This window comes from Cupressus sempervirens, chromosome 8 (genome assembly GCF_028749045.1).
Source record: "Cupressus sempervirens isolate cs-2001-9-10 chromosome 8, ASM2874904v1, whole genome shotgun sequence".
In the NCBI taxonomy this organism is placed as follows: domain Eukaryota; kingdom Viridiplantae; phylum Streptophyta; class Pinopsida; order Cupressales; family Cupressaceae; genus Cupressus; species Cupressus sempervirens.
The window spans coordinates 465,606,014-465,621,072 of record NC_143125.1 but is presented as its reverse complement, the minus strand read 5'-3'; positions in this window follow the sequence as shown (position 1 = coordinate 465,621,072).

The window sequence follows — 15,059 nt, the reverse complement described above, 5'->3', positions numbered from 1 at the left end:
TCCACTTCAGATGGTCTAGTTCACATTGTAGCAGAGATAGCCATCCAAATTAGGTCACTTGATGTTGCATGTGATAATTGGGATGCTGCTTTGAAAATCATAATGGAAGTCCACAAGTCTTTTTTGGACAAATACACAATTAGTGTATAAACCTTTTGACATAAGTGTTAAAAAAGGGGGAGATTAAAGGGGGAGATGAAAACAAAAGTGCAAAGAGGGAGATAGAAAGAAAGTGGGAGACAAAGCCACAAGGGGAGAAATCACAAAAAGAGCCAACAAAAGAGCAGAAATAGAGCATAGCAGATAAAGAGTATCAACATATTTGAAGACAAGAGTATTAGCAAGAGACATACTTACTTAGAATGGAGAACATATTTTTGGATAATACAGGCACATTAACCTAGGGGAGTTATAAATTTTGAGGTATATAGTCTATTACAGAATTTTGAAAATTTTGAAGTTTTGTATATGTCGAGTTGTGAATATATTATATTTGAGAAGAATAGATTTATTATGTACATTTAAGTGTTTTTGACACTCATGTCAAAGGGGGAGATTGTTGATCTCAAATTGGTTTTGACAATTGAGTGTCAACACACTTAAGTCATTTATTAAGTTCATGTTGAACTTGTAATATATGTCGAGTATAATATGTAAATATAGACTATATCGAGCTGCAATGAGTGTTGAGTCACTCATGTGCCAAGCAAACAATATGTTGGAGTTCTTTCTGGTAAAGAACATATCAGGTAGATTTAAACCTGATACCAAGAAACAAAGACCAGGGACAAGCCTAACGATGAGCTAAATCCTATGTTCAGCAAGGCCAAATCTTAGTTCTAGACCAATTAACAAAGTCAATAGGACTCACTTCACTTTAGAATTTGCTAAGCCAAGGCGGGCAAACCTAAGGGATACCATCTTATTAACTTGATACTCTTCTATGCAAGACTATCCCCTATAGCAGAAATGGTCAATATCCTTCTTCAATTTGCTAATACACTTCCTGATTGCAGTAGCTAATCACAACCAAGGAAAGTAATAGCAAACAAGCCATGACCTACAATTCTAGTTCTTTAATACATAAAAAGGGAAATTGATATTCATTAAAGCTCAATCTCTTAGCATAACCCAGGTATGCAACAATAGGGAACATGTATACTTCAAGCTGACTAGTCCCTTATCCATTGGGCATCAACTAAACCTTAACATGCAGATAGATATCTAAAATCTACTCATACATTCAGACATATGATCTATCTGTTTGATTTGCAAACAGACATCAATCTTCATAACAACTCTCATACTTATGATGAAATCCTTCTGGTGCAACCCACAATCCTGTCAATATAAGCAAGCATTTACATGGATCTTTGTTCCACTGGCAAGTTTATCTAGACATACAACCTTAAAGGATTGCAATTGAGTCCAAGCTCTTCATTCTCAAACACAAAACATTACAGATAACAAAACAAGGAGATGAGAATCAAAAGAAGGAGATGAGAATCAGAATGAAACTAAGAAAGGTGAAGTTCTTGTATTAATTTCATTGAAAACAATACATCATCTGTATATCAAAATTCAGAAGATACACAAAGAATGACTGTGTAATATAACAAATGCCTCAAAAGGAATACAATATGTTGTTCACAACAAGATAACACTGAGAAAATTGGTATCACAACTGTGAGAAAATCTTAGGAAATTGGAACCGGATTGGTCTCACAATCCTCCTAAAATCTTCAAAGAATTGGAACCATTACAAAGAGCAAAGAAGGAAGATATATAGGAGAGAAGATATTTTTGGGAATGTAATCTCGAATTGACATCTGTCCCACTGAAAATTTCCTCAATCTAAAGTTGTTGAAACTGAACTTCCTTCAACTGCCTGCAACTAAGATCATCAATGAAGCCAAAATATTTGATATATCTCCCTTTTAATAATCTGCAAAATATCTCATGGAGAACATATCAAGAATATATCACAAACTGTACTGAAGCTCCAAAATCCAATCTTTGCATGTCACTTCTGCCTTTGCCATGAAATTCACTTCATTTGCAACCTACTGCATTTAAAACCATCATATCAACTTGAAAATTGTTGATGAAGTAAAAAATGATGAAATCATATATATATCTGATTGTAATTTCATCTGCAACATTAAAATTGCACAATTCACTATGAAGCATTCGAAATCAGAAAACCTCCTATAGCTACTACTGGCTGATACCTGCTCAAAATTTGGTCCTGAAAATGGTTTAAGAAGATATATAGTTGAGCTATATAAAACTTTTAAAATATTTCAATTTTAAAAAAACTTCCTTTCCGTAGCATCGCATCTCCTCCCGACACTATGACAAAGTCATAATATCGGGGCCCCTTGACTTATTCTATGCGATATTCCGCCACAGTCGTAGCAACGGAGCCATCAAATTAAGCATCTCTGACCATACGACATGTCGTCACAGCGGACATCCATTCTCTTCACATCCGGAACGTCCAATGCCCCGATCGCACGAGGGCGGTCAAACAATGCATTGACCCCGTGGCAAGCTACGACTGGATCCCTCACGCAATTTGACGTCATACAAGACGTACCACTTGAGTTGCTACAAGCTTGAGGTTGCGCAGTTTTAAAAATTATAAAACTTCAACATGAAATGAATGTGGGACATTCAGCCTGCTCATTCCCTTTGTCACCAGGGATAGCTCCTTCCGCTTTAATCTGCCAGCCATTCCTCTTCAACTCGGGTGCCCCTTCCTGCTGTGCACGTGGGCATCTGTCTGCTCCCTGATGGTGTGCCCTTTTAAAGCGAGCTGCTCCCTGGCATTAGACACGAGCTTCAACAAGAAGCCATCCCTTCTCTTCAGGCGTAGATAACCTTAATCTGCTCTCTCTGCCCTGAAGAGACCCCTGAAATAATGTGGAGCTTCCATCAATAAATTATTCTACCCTTGGAGCTATTTTTTCCTCAGTCTGCGACTTCTCTAGTTGTGGGATGCAAATCAGAAATGAATGCCCAGTCTAAACCGTGGACCCCCCATACTATAGGTTCCTGTGCATTTTACTTTCATGAGTGGACCTCTAGGCAGGAGCCTCTATGTGAAAGCGTTGGGCTTTTTCTCATTATGTTGCCTTGTGCTTTTTCACGTGAATGTTTTGCATTCATCAATACGTGTGGAGCTTTTCTTTATGTTGTCGGTGTGGATGGTCCTGCCTACGACTATTGTGTTGCTGTCATCCTTGCGTGGATGCAAATCGACCTCATTGTCTAAGGATTCCATTGCCATCTCTCCCCCTTCGGATGTCAAACTAAAAGAAAGGCCCCCCTGCCTCCATGTGCGTGGGCTGCTCGTAAATCAGCTTCCCTGTTGGACGTGGACTGCTGCAAAATGTGGGCGTCCTCTGCCATGACTTTGCTGTGGAACACGATTGTTATCTCTGCCCTTGCTTGGACTTTGCATAGATGGCGTGAACCTTCCTTATTGCGTGAGGATGCTACTCCCCACTTGCAGCGACTTTTTCCTTTGCTGTGGGCTTTGAAAAGAAGAGCCCCTTCCCATCTTCTCACGTTGTGACCTTCTTCCATCGTGTGGTGCTCGACCTCATTTTCAACCGGCTGCTGCTATTGAGCTTTGCTCCAGCTTCTCCTGTTAAGTGGGTTGCAACATCTCCATATTGCTGATTGCCTTGTTTTGCTTTATCTGAGATTCCCCTTAGCCTGCAGTTTCTTCTTTTGATGCAGCAGCTTCCTCACGTGGTGTATCTTTTATTCACCCCACCTTGTCTTCATTTAATCCCTCTTCTATATTTGATAATTTTGATTATGTATTCAAAGAATTTGAATCATAAAAGGACATAATCATGCCATTACCATACATCGTCATCCTCATGTGAAGCTTATAAAAAATCATTCAAAAGTGAAACAAGAGTGAAACTAGGCATTTGACATAAAGAAATGCCACATTCCCAAAAGAAAGGGTCATTGAAAATAATGAAGATCATAATGCCTTATTAAGACAATCTTTATTTCGTGGGTACCTCTTGGCAATCTGATGAAATCAGTCAGGCCCCAAAGTGGGTCCGGCTAAAAAAATTTCGGTTTCGAACAACTGACCTGGTAAAGTGATCCATTAACTCTCTTGAACTAACTGGAACCTAATTTGATCACAAATTGATCATTGAAAACTTATTTTAATCATTTTCGCACCATTGTGAAATCTCTGTCAAGAGGCCTATTGCCTGGCTTCAAAAATTGACATAAACACCTACCCGTGCTCCAAAACTTAAGATCTTTGTTCTCTCTGACACATTCAAGAAACCTGCCAAATCTCGTCACATGACGACATCGGAGTCAAAAGATATTGACCTCTGAACATGCCTCCTTAAATTTACCTGTAATTAAACATGTCAAAAAGTTGGAAATTGTGTTTGGTTTTAGCTTTGAAAACTAGGCAAATGGGCACTTGAGGTTCTGAAAATTGAGGCATCAATATTTTGTCATGAGGAGAATACAATTCTATGATTTGAACTCATGACGAATCACGAGACACATTTGGCAAAGGTCTAAAGTTGGCTATTTGGATGTGCAGGACAGTGATCATCACCAGAAAAGCATTTTTTGCAAATGGAATGACCTAGATAAAGTGTGCAGATGGATTCATCAAGACTTGAAAACTGACACACTTGTAGCATTTTTAGAGTAGAATGCAAAGGAAAAAACTATTTAGTCCCACCAATCACGGACTCAAAGATATGACATCTCGAATAGGGTTCTCAATTGATCTACACTTTTGGTTACCAGTGAAACTTTAAAAATTGCAAATGGAATCACATTTGAAAACTAATCAAATGGATTCATCATAAGCTCAAATCTAGAGCGTAAAAAGTCTTTGACCCCTAGAATATGATGCAAAATGAATTTTTTTCATTTGGGTGAACTGATCAAAAGTTATAGCTTGTCAAATAGGGTTATCCGAAAATATGAACAAAATGCAAATTTACAACAAATGCAACTGACCAACTTTGAGGGGTTCAAAACCTAGTCAACTAGATTTGAAACGACTTGAAACTTGGAACATAGGTTCTTTGATATGCATACTAAAAATATTCAAAGTGGTGAGCCATGAATCTTAACCGGGTAAAAGATATTCAAATGCAAACATGTCCTTCGATCATTCTTTGACACTGGGGCAGAAAATGCAGAACTGAAAACTACTCAAAATGGGACTTCACAGAATGGTCTGAAATATCAATTTATCATTACAAAACATATGGATAGGCTAAATGAAGGGTGTTAGAAACATAAAACACCATTTAGACATTAATTCAACAGCCAGGTACATTAGCGTGAAAAGCATTCATAGGGAGCTCAAAGTAACTCAAAATTTGGAATAGGCACTCAAAACAGGAATGCAATTTTGAGCACCAACACAATACATGCTGAGTGATTCAAGTGCCAAGCAAGAAATAGATGCCGAGCAGTTCAGGTGTTCAGTCAGAGACTGAATTTTAGTATGTGTCGAGCATCAATAACCTTAAGTGCTGAGTAACACAGATTTGACATAGTTGTTTGAGATTGCACAAAAAACTATGTAAACCATTTTTCAACCGACCTAAAGACAGAATATGATCATTTGAAGATAAGGACAAATTTGTATGCGGATTCCCTATGTAATTACATGCAGTAAATCAAAAAAAGGGAAGAATTAAGTGACAAAATGGATGAATCTCAGCCATAGACTCATACCTAACCCTAAGTCTTCTTAGTCTTCTTAAGGAGGATGAAACCCTAAACCTCATTATAAGTGGGTGTGTGTGTGTGTGTGTGAAAAGAAATTGAAAAAAGAGAACAATGAAGTTTGCATGGAGATTCAGAAGTTGTAAGAGAGTGAATTGCATAATCAATTTGAGAAGAACAAAGGATAGAGGATATAGCATTGGCATATTAGATAAAGAGAGGATCAAGAAGGACATGGTATGGATTTTATCTTTAATCAGGACATTGGAGCTAATCACAAGATCTATGCTAAAACATCCTAGCAGGTGATTTTGGTTAAATCTCCTAGGTGGAGTAGTCCTAATAGACTGTTGTAAATCCTTTAACAGGGTGACATTACAAGTGAATGTTCTGAAGTTCTTTAGCCAGACACACTTCTAACAGAGTGTTGAAATCCTCTAACAAGGTGGGACTTAATAGTCCTTGTAAGCCTTTAACAGGGTATGCCTTTCATAGGGCAGATCATTTCTCATGGTCAACTCATTGTAACCCTGATTGGTGACACTTTATTGCTGCTGTAGTGAAGAATTATGGGTGTCATCCCCACCCCAGTTCTACCTTCTCATTTAGAGGGTTTCTAGGTAATCGTATCATGTGTCAAATGTGTGATTGCTTATGTGTTTACATGTTTTAGATGTTTTATTTTGCATGTCATTTCAAGTTTATCTATTGAATGCATGAGATGGATGAGTGGTGAAAATTTTATGGGTTCATGTTTTAACTATTGATTCAACCACCCCCCTCCCCCCCCCCCCCCCCCCTCTCAGTACTTTAACTTTCCTACTTGTAATTCCATCAGAAATATAATCTTTCATTGTAGTAGATAATGACATTGGATCTCATTTATTGCTTTCCTAGGAGACTAGCTTGTTTCTTGAGAAAAATGCACCTTTGTATGCACTTCTTTTATTTTTTGTGTATCTTGCCCTATCACCATCAGTAAATATTCAAAGAAAATTCATTATCTCTCTCGTATGATTATCCAAAATCTAGAGTCCATTTCAAATATCTAACTACTCTTTTCATTATATTCTCATGTGATTTCCTAGGACTACATATAAATCTTACAACCAAAAGGACTACATTACTGATGTTTTCCCTTGAAGTAGTAAAATAAAACAACCCACTAATCATCAATTTATTGATATCCTAATTACCCTCAATATATTTGAAATCTTTATACATAAGTGAATGTTAGTTTCAATGGGAGTTCCAACTACTTTATAAACTTCTATTCCAAACTTTTTTAACATTTTGTTGATATACTTGGTCTAAGAAATAAAATCATATCTATCATTTGAGTAACTTGAAGACCGAAAAAGAAAGTAAATTCATCAATCATAGACATTTCAAACTCATTTTTGTCTCCTTGAAAAATATTTTACAAAGCATATACTTCTATGTAAGCTTTATATCATCTTTAACTTTAAAATATATAGTTTTATCTATATTAACTTTTTTGACATTCTAGTATGGCAGGTACTTGTCCTTTAAAATTTATTGGAAAAATAAGGACATGGGTGAATCAATTGTCCATTAAAATAAATAAATATTCCTTTAATCAGTTCTACTAAAATTACTTTAATCCTTAATCATAGAAAGATATAAACATGAAAGAACATAGAAGCCATCATATCCCAATGAACACCAGATTTATGTGGGAACCTATGTTAAGGAAAAATTAGTGGAGAAGATTAATTCTCAAATATAAAAAATACATATTAAGGTAATATTGTTGACATATCAATCAAGTTTGTTATTGGTGGCATACACTTATTTAGATTATAAATAGCTACCGAGCTTACTATACAGTGAACAATGTTTGCCAAGAATTTCAGTTACCACCGAGTTCTACAATTGCTACAGAGTCCTTTGGACAAATTTTAGTGTTTAGTTGAAGTCATAATAAAGATCGTCAGTATAAACCATGCTTCTCAGTGTATTCCAAGTTTACCAGTGCAAACCAAGCTATTTAGTGCTTACCAAGTTTGTAGTTTATGTAATGAGAGTCTAGTGTTAACCAAGCTACTCAGTGTTAACCAAGTGACTCAGTTTATACCAAGCTTGAGGTAATAGTGTTTACCAAGTCATTCAATGTAAACCAAGAGAATAAGTTTCTATGACGAGTTTCATAGTATCTACCGAGTCACTAGTGTAGATCGAGTTCAAGACTACTTGGAAGTGATTAGTATGGATTGAGCCTCTATGTTTACTGAGTGCACGATGATTCCAAGCATTGACAATGGATGCCGAGTATTAGAACCTCACCGAGTCAGTCTTTAGAACCTGAGTGCCTTCATTTGGGCTAACTTTGTAATATTTGTGTAAACTTGTATAGTGGCCAACTTTGTAATTTGTATAATTGGATTGGTATATATGTAATGAATTTTATCATATCCAAGTGTGTAAGAAAGAAAATGTGAATGCAATATAATTGAATATAATTAGAAAAGAGTAGGAAGAGTGAATTACAAAGGCTACAACAATATAAGGAGTAGCAAAGACATATCTATCATAGCAAGGTGATTAGTACATAAAAGAATCTCATTTAACAAATCAAGTTGTAAATTAGATATCAGCTACTACTTCATCCTAACAAGTGGATCAGTCAAATCCTTTTAACAAGGTAGACCTAACATTCTTTTGTAAATCTCTTTACCAAGTGCATATTCATTATATGTTTGTAAATCCTTTCACAAGGTGGACCTAGCAGTCCTTATTGCTCCTAATAGGGAAAATCATCAAAAGTGATCAATGTAAGCCTTAAAAAGAAAACTTTATACTGTAGTACTAAAGCTTGTGGGTACCATCCCCACCCTAGTTTTACTTTCTATTTGGAAGGTTTCTGGGTCACCAAATTTTTGTGTCAAAGTGTTATGAATGATTTCATGTTTTTAGTTTCTTATGCATGCAATTAGATCAAATTATATGTGAAGAATTAAATGCTAATTAGATTTTTGGAGTAAGAGTTAATTTTTTGAAGTTTTAGAAGTTATTGATTCACCCCTCCCCTCTTAGTAACTTAACATAGTCTAGAATATTTTAAACAATTGGTATCAGAGCATTGTGGTTCTCAGGAGAAAATTTTAACTTGAGCAAAGATCAAAGCCATGAAGATATTCAGACTTGACAAAACTATTGACAATGAAAAACTAGATTTGGAGATAGCTATTGCCCAACTCAAGAAAGCAAAGGGGCAACTCTCTCAATTCCTGAAAAGAAGAAAAGAACTTGCAATTCAAATGAATGATCATCTTTACATTGAAGAAAAGGTTGAAGATCTTCATTCAAGCAATTCAGATGAAGAAAATGAAGCAATCAAAGAACTCCTAGATAAGAATGGTTCTCTGCAAGAAGAAGTAAGAAAACTAAGAAGAGAGTAAGAAATTCAGTTAGTAAGGCTATGCGAAGTCATGGAGCAGAAGAACAAGATAAAAGAAGAGATAGAAGGAAAGAACAATGAAATACAACACCAATCTCTTTAGCATGTAGACCTCATTGATCAACTCTCCAATGCAAATGAAGAAATCATGAGCTTAAGATCTGAAAATGAAAGATTGTGAAATGATATAAACTCTGAAAGGCAAGTCAATGAAAGAATGATGAAATCCCAAGCAAACATTAATCAATTGAATGAGCAAAATATCTATAGTCAAAAAGGAAAAGCGGGAATTGAATATATAGAAGAAGGAGAATCATCCAAGCAAGGAGCTCAAAAAAATCAAAGACCAACTTGCAATCACTATGGTAAGATAGTTCATACATCTAAAAAATGTTGGAGCAATGGAAAGTGCTACAATTGCAATCAGCATGGTCATAAGTCTAATGAATGCAAAGAGAAACCAAGATTTGAAGGAAAATGTCACAAATGTAAGAAACATGGACACAAGTCATGAGAATACAAAACCAAGATATTTAATCTAGCAGAGCAAATTGTGAAATACATATTTGGTTGGGACTACAACACCTAGTGCAGATGTCATTGTTGTAGAGAATTTGGACACATTGGAATGAATTGTGTAAAGCATCATTTGAAGAAAAGAAATACTACTAAAAGATGTTTCATTTGTATAGGACTTGGTCATCTTGCCAAGAATTGTATGAATACTGGTAGAATTGAAGATGAAAAGAAGGCAAAAGCTGATAACATTCAAAAACAAATGAGACAACAATGGGTTTCAAAGTCTACCGAGAATACAAGTCCAAGCAATGGTGATCAAGTCGCTCAAGAATTGGGTGACTCTACCATTTCTACTTAAGTTCTCAAAAGGATAAACTAGAACTAGGCTATCAAAGAAGACATCCAAAATAGTTCCAGTTGAAAGAACAAAATGATCCATATATGTATTCAAGATACAAAGGGATCACTGAGTAAAAGGGTATTAATGTCTACCAAGTTACCTTCTCTACCAAGTGAGGTTGAGTCACAGACTCTATCGAACTAGGTCAGGAGTAATGAAGATGCATATGGTTGCCAAGTCATGAAGACTTTGCCAAGTGTTCAGTGCAAAGAAGTGGATCACAATCTATCAACATGATGTCAATCAATCTACCTTTTGTACAAAGCATTTATGGAAAAAGTTGATAAAAGGAATGGAATTGAAGTCATTTTTACTGTGAAATTTTTGAAGAGCTATTGCAAAGTGTGATCTTTAGAGCATCCAAGAAATTTGAGTGAATTGTCAGTGAAAGATTTTCAATTCTCTCAAACCCTACCAAGTGAAGATGGCATCAAGCAATAGCAGGGCAAAGTGAGGATCAGATATGTTGGTTCATGGTGAATGGAAGGCACTGAATTTCAAACTCATGCCTACAATTGCAGAAACCCTAGATCTGAGTGGAGTACAATCTCAAATCCCTCCAAAGGTACTGTTGATCAATGATATTCACACTCATTTCAAATGTGTTATTCAAGAGATTGGAACTTTGGAAATGGATGATACCCTAGATAAGCTATGTGTGAATTGAGTTTTGAAACCCGAGCACCAACACCTAGAAACTAAAGGGTTAACTCACATCTCTCACATGCACCATGAAATTTCAAGTAAAATGGATTAGGTTTATCCTTAGTCAGGTGCATAATGGGTAGTTGTGGTTGGAGAAACCAATATTGATCACAAAGAAGATGATTCATCGAATCACTGGTCTCCCAATGCTAGCCAATGCTAAAATGACCAAAACCCTAGGTCAGGAAAAACTTGAAAAGAAAACCCTAGCAGAATGGGATAGTAGAGGAATGAAAATTAGTAGTGTCATAGACATGGATTTGAAATTTGGCATCCATATTATTGCACACAAGATATATAGCTTGAGTAGGTTAAACAATGTGTCATGCAAAGCAGTTGACCTTGCATTTAAGGTATTAAAGAACAATCTATCTTTTGACCTTATTGAGCTACTGTTGAAGTAGTTCAATAAGAATATGGAAAGCATGAAGACATCAAAGAATAACTTGTGTAAGTTTGGTTTCCTATTAACCTATTTATTCTTTTATGTTGAAAAATTCTTCCCTTCAAAAAGTACTATTGTTTGGAGAAAAGATGTGCTTGTTCTATATTGGATTAATGAATTTATTGCTGAGATGGGTGAAAACTATAATAGTATTATGGATAACTATTTTGATGCATTCAAGGATAAAATGAACAATAGATACCGAATCCACAAGAAACTTATTAAAGATTATGATGATGATGTATGTTTCATGGTGGATTGTGACAAAGTATACATTGAGGTAGTTAAGTCTAGAATTGCATGGGTAAAACATCTTGGATATGAGGTTAACATTGATGAAACTAAAGACATCATTAAGGCTCTAGTCAATGAACCAGTTGATCCCAAGGCTGCATATTTTGGTGCCTATGATGAAGCAAAAGCCAGGATAGAACTTGAAATAAAGCTCCCTCAGGTAGTCAACAAAGGAAAGAAAAGGATTGCAAAACTGAAAACAAGATCTACTCTTTTGTTGACTGAGGGAAAAGGTGAGGGTGAAGGTGAGGATGAGGACACAAAGGATGAGGAAGAAGACCCATTAAGGAAAAAGGGCAAGGTAATTATTACCAAGCCAACCAAGCCATCCACTGCAATGTTTACCAGGAGATCAAGGAAGAAATCTAACAAGGAAAGAGGAGAAATTACATTCAAAAGATTTGCACCCAACTTCCAAGAAAGATTGAAAGATCTAGAAGCTGGAGCCAGTATAAAAAAATTTAATTCATTAAAGTATGAAATTAGGACAGCTAAAGAGTAGAAGCAGATAGAAGATGTGGTGATGGATAAAATGGGCAAATGGAAATACTCACCAGACCAACTTGCTTCTTAGCTCCCTAGCATTTTTTTGGAGAAAAGCCAAGATGAGAATTTTCCATGCAAACTATCAGAGACATTTATGGGAAAACTCTAAGGTAGCTCATATCAAGCTTATCAGATGCAGAGGTAAAAGAGTCACTAAAGAAAAATGAAGAAAAAATGACTGTAAAATTCAACACTTGTCTAATTTTGATGAAAGATATTGAACATGTTGTAAGGAATGTAACAAACACTTGGAAAAATATCTATTTATTACATAAACCAAGTAATTTTCCTGTTGATATAAAAGATGATGATGATAAAGAAGAAAAAGATGAAGAAGATAATGTTGAATAAGAAACTCATTTTGATAATGTAAAAGATGAAGAGGAACAAGGGAAAGAGGCTACCAAGGAAGCAAAGCAAGATGATGAGGAAACTAATCTAGTTAAGATAGTTGCAGTAGTCATTGCCTCACTTCCTCACTCTCCAAGCAAACCAGTGACAAAATCAAGTGCAGAGACATCCCCAACAAGATTGATTGTGACCACAAATGATAACTCAAATGTCCAATCACTCTTTGCTCCTATTCAGCTCAGCACATCATTGACTAAACTAACCTCCACTTCATCTATCGAGCTACAATCTCTCACCTCTTCTATCGAGTTGGCTACATCAGTTTTGAGCATATCAATTATAAATACATCAATTTTGGATTCATTAGGTATTTTTGTCAATATTCCTTCAATAAGTGCAATATCAATTTTTATAGCTAGTCTTAATATGTCTACTATTATTTCTATTTTGGGCACACAAGCAATAAGTGCAAGGATAGTTGAGACCAAGGCTCAACTAAGCACAAAAATTTTGGGTAAAGGAAAAGAGATGGAGGAAGAAATAGACCTATATGAGGAAATTGTAATCACAAATTGGGTCATTTCCAAGCTTACTCTAGACCAAATGCAGACATTTAGTGAACTCCTCTAGAAGAAGGCCAAACAACAAAGGTTAAGAGAGGAAAGAGATAAGGAATTTAAAATTATTGAGGATGCAAAGAATATTTTGGTAGATGCTATAGGTATAGACATTGATTCTTCATAGCCAATTTTGTATCAGCTATCAGAGGTAGTTCAAAAGTTCAATGAAGATACAAATGGATAGGATAAGTTGGTACAAAAGGTAGAAAAGAAGTTTGAGAATAAAGTGTTGGAGCACATTGCTCAACAAATTGCAATTTATCAAGTAGAACTTTCAACAAATTTGGGTTCTATGGAAAACTCTTGTATAAATGTATCATCATTTTTTGGTAAGTTATATGATGTTTATAATTTTACCAAGGAAATAAAGGACAAATTGTCCAAGATAGATGAAGACCTCAATGCTAGTGCTTAGCAGTTGCAACTTGACGCTAGTTCAAGTTCTGCACACTTCAAGAGGATAAGATTTTTGATAGATATGCAAGAAGAATTGCTTAAAGAAGAAGCAAGGATTAGATCTACATTGGTAGATATACAACATATGATTCTTCCCAAAATGGATGCACTACAAAAACACATTGTACATTCTAAAACTTTCATCCATGACAACAATTTCTCCATAGCAGATCATACGATAGAGCTACCAACAGAAGTGCAAATTGCACTACACAAAAGTAAGGTCTTGCAAGAGGACCAGGATAAGACCTTGGCTATCATACTCAAGGTACATTCAAAATTCTTATCTCATTTTGGCATTAACATGTAAATAAATAGAATAAATCTTTGGCATTAATGTCAAAAAGGGGGAGAAAGATATATATACAAGGGAAGTACATACCATAAATAAGGAGAAAGATATATGTTATGGGGGAGAAAATGCAATAAGTTGTAAATTAATGGGGGAGAAAGATATGTACAGTAAGTATATGTTGTATACAACAAGAAGATGTATAATATACTATATGAAAGAACTTTACCATGTATAGATATATATCTTACAAAATCAATTTTGAAATTTTTTAAAATAGTATAGTCTACCGAGCTAAGTATCACTAGGTGATGGATAAAGCTATGGAAGAAACTTTTTGAATTTAGTTTTGGATAATAAGTGTTTTTGTCACTAATGCCAAAGGGAAGATTGTTGACATATCAGTCAAGGCTTTTATTAGTGACATACACTTATTCAAATTGTAAATAGCTACCAAACTTATTGTATTGTGAATAGTGTTTGCCAAACATTTCAGTTACCACCGAGTTCTATAGTTGCTACCGAGTCCTTTGGACAAATTCTAGTGTTTACTAAGAAATTGCATTTATAGTGAAGATCAGTAGTGTAAATCATGCATCTCAGTGTATGCCCAGTTTATCAGTGCAAATTAAGTTGTTTAGTGCTTACCAAGTTCATAGTTTATGTGATGCAAGTCCAATGTTAACCAAGCTACTCAGTGTTAACCAAGTGACTCATTTTATACCAAGCTCGAGGAGATAGTGTTTACTAACTCATACAATGTAAACCAAGAGACTTAGTTTATATGATGATTTTCACAGTATCTACTAAGTCACCAGTGTAGACTGAGTTCAAGACTACTTAGAAGTGATCAGTATGGACTAAGCCTCTTTGTCTACCAAGTGCATGATAATGTCGAGCATTGACAGTGGATGCCAAGTATCAGAACCTCATTGAGTTAGTATTTAGAACCCAAGTTTCTTCATTTGGACTAACTTGTAATATTTGTGTAAACTTGTATAGTGGCTGACTTTGTAATTTGTATAATTGGATTGGTATATATGTAATGAATTGTATTATCCAAGTGCGTAAGAAAGAAAATGTGAATGCAATGTAATTGAATATAATCAAAGAAGAGTGGGAAGAGTGAATTATAAAGGCCATAGCAGTATAAAGAGTAGTAAAGACATATCTATCACAACAAGGTGATTAGTAGATAATAGAATCTCATTCAACAAACCAAGTTGCAAATCAAAGATCAGCTACTGCTTCATCCTAATAGGTGGATC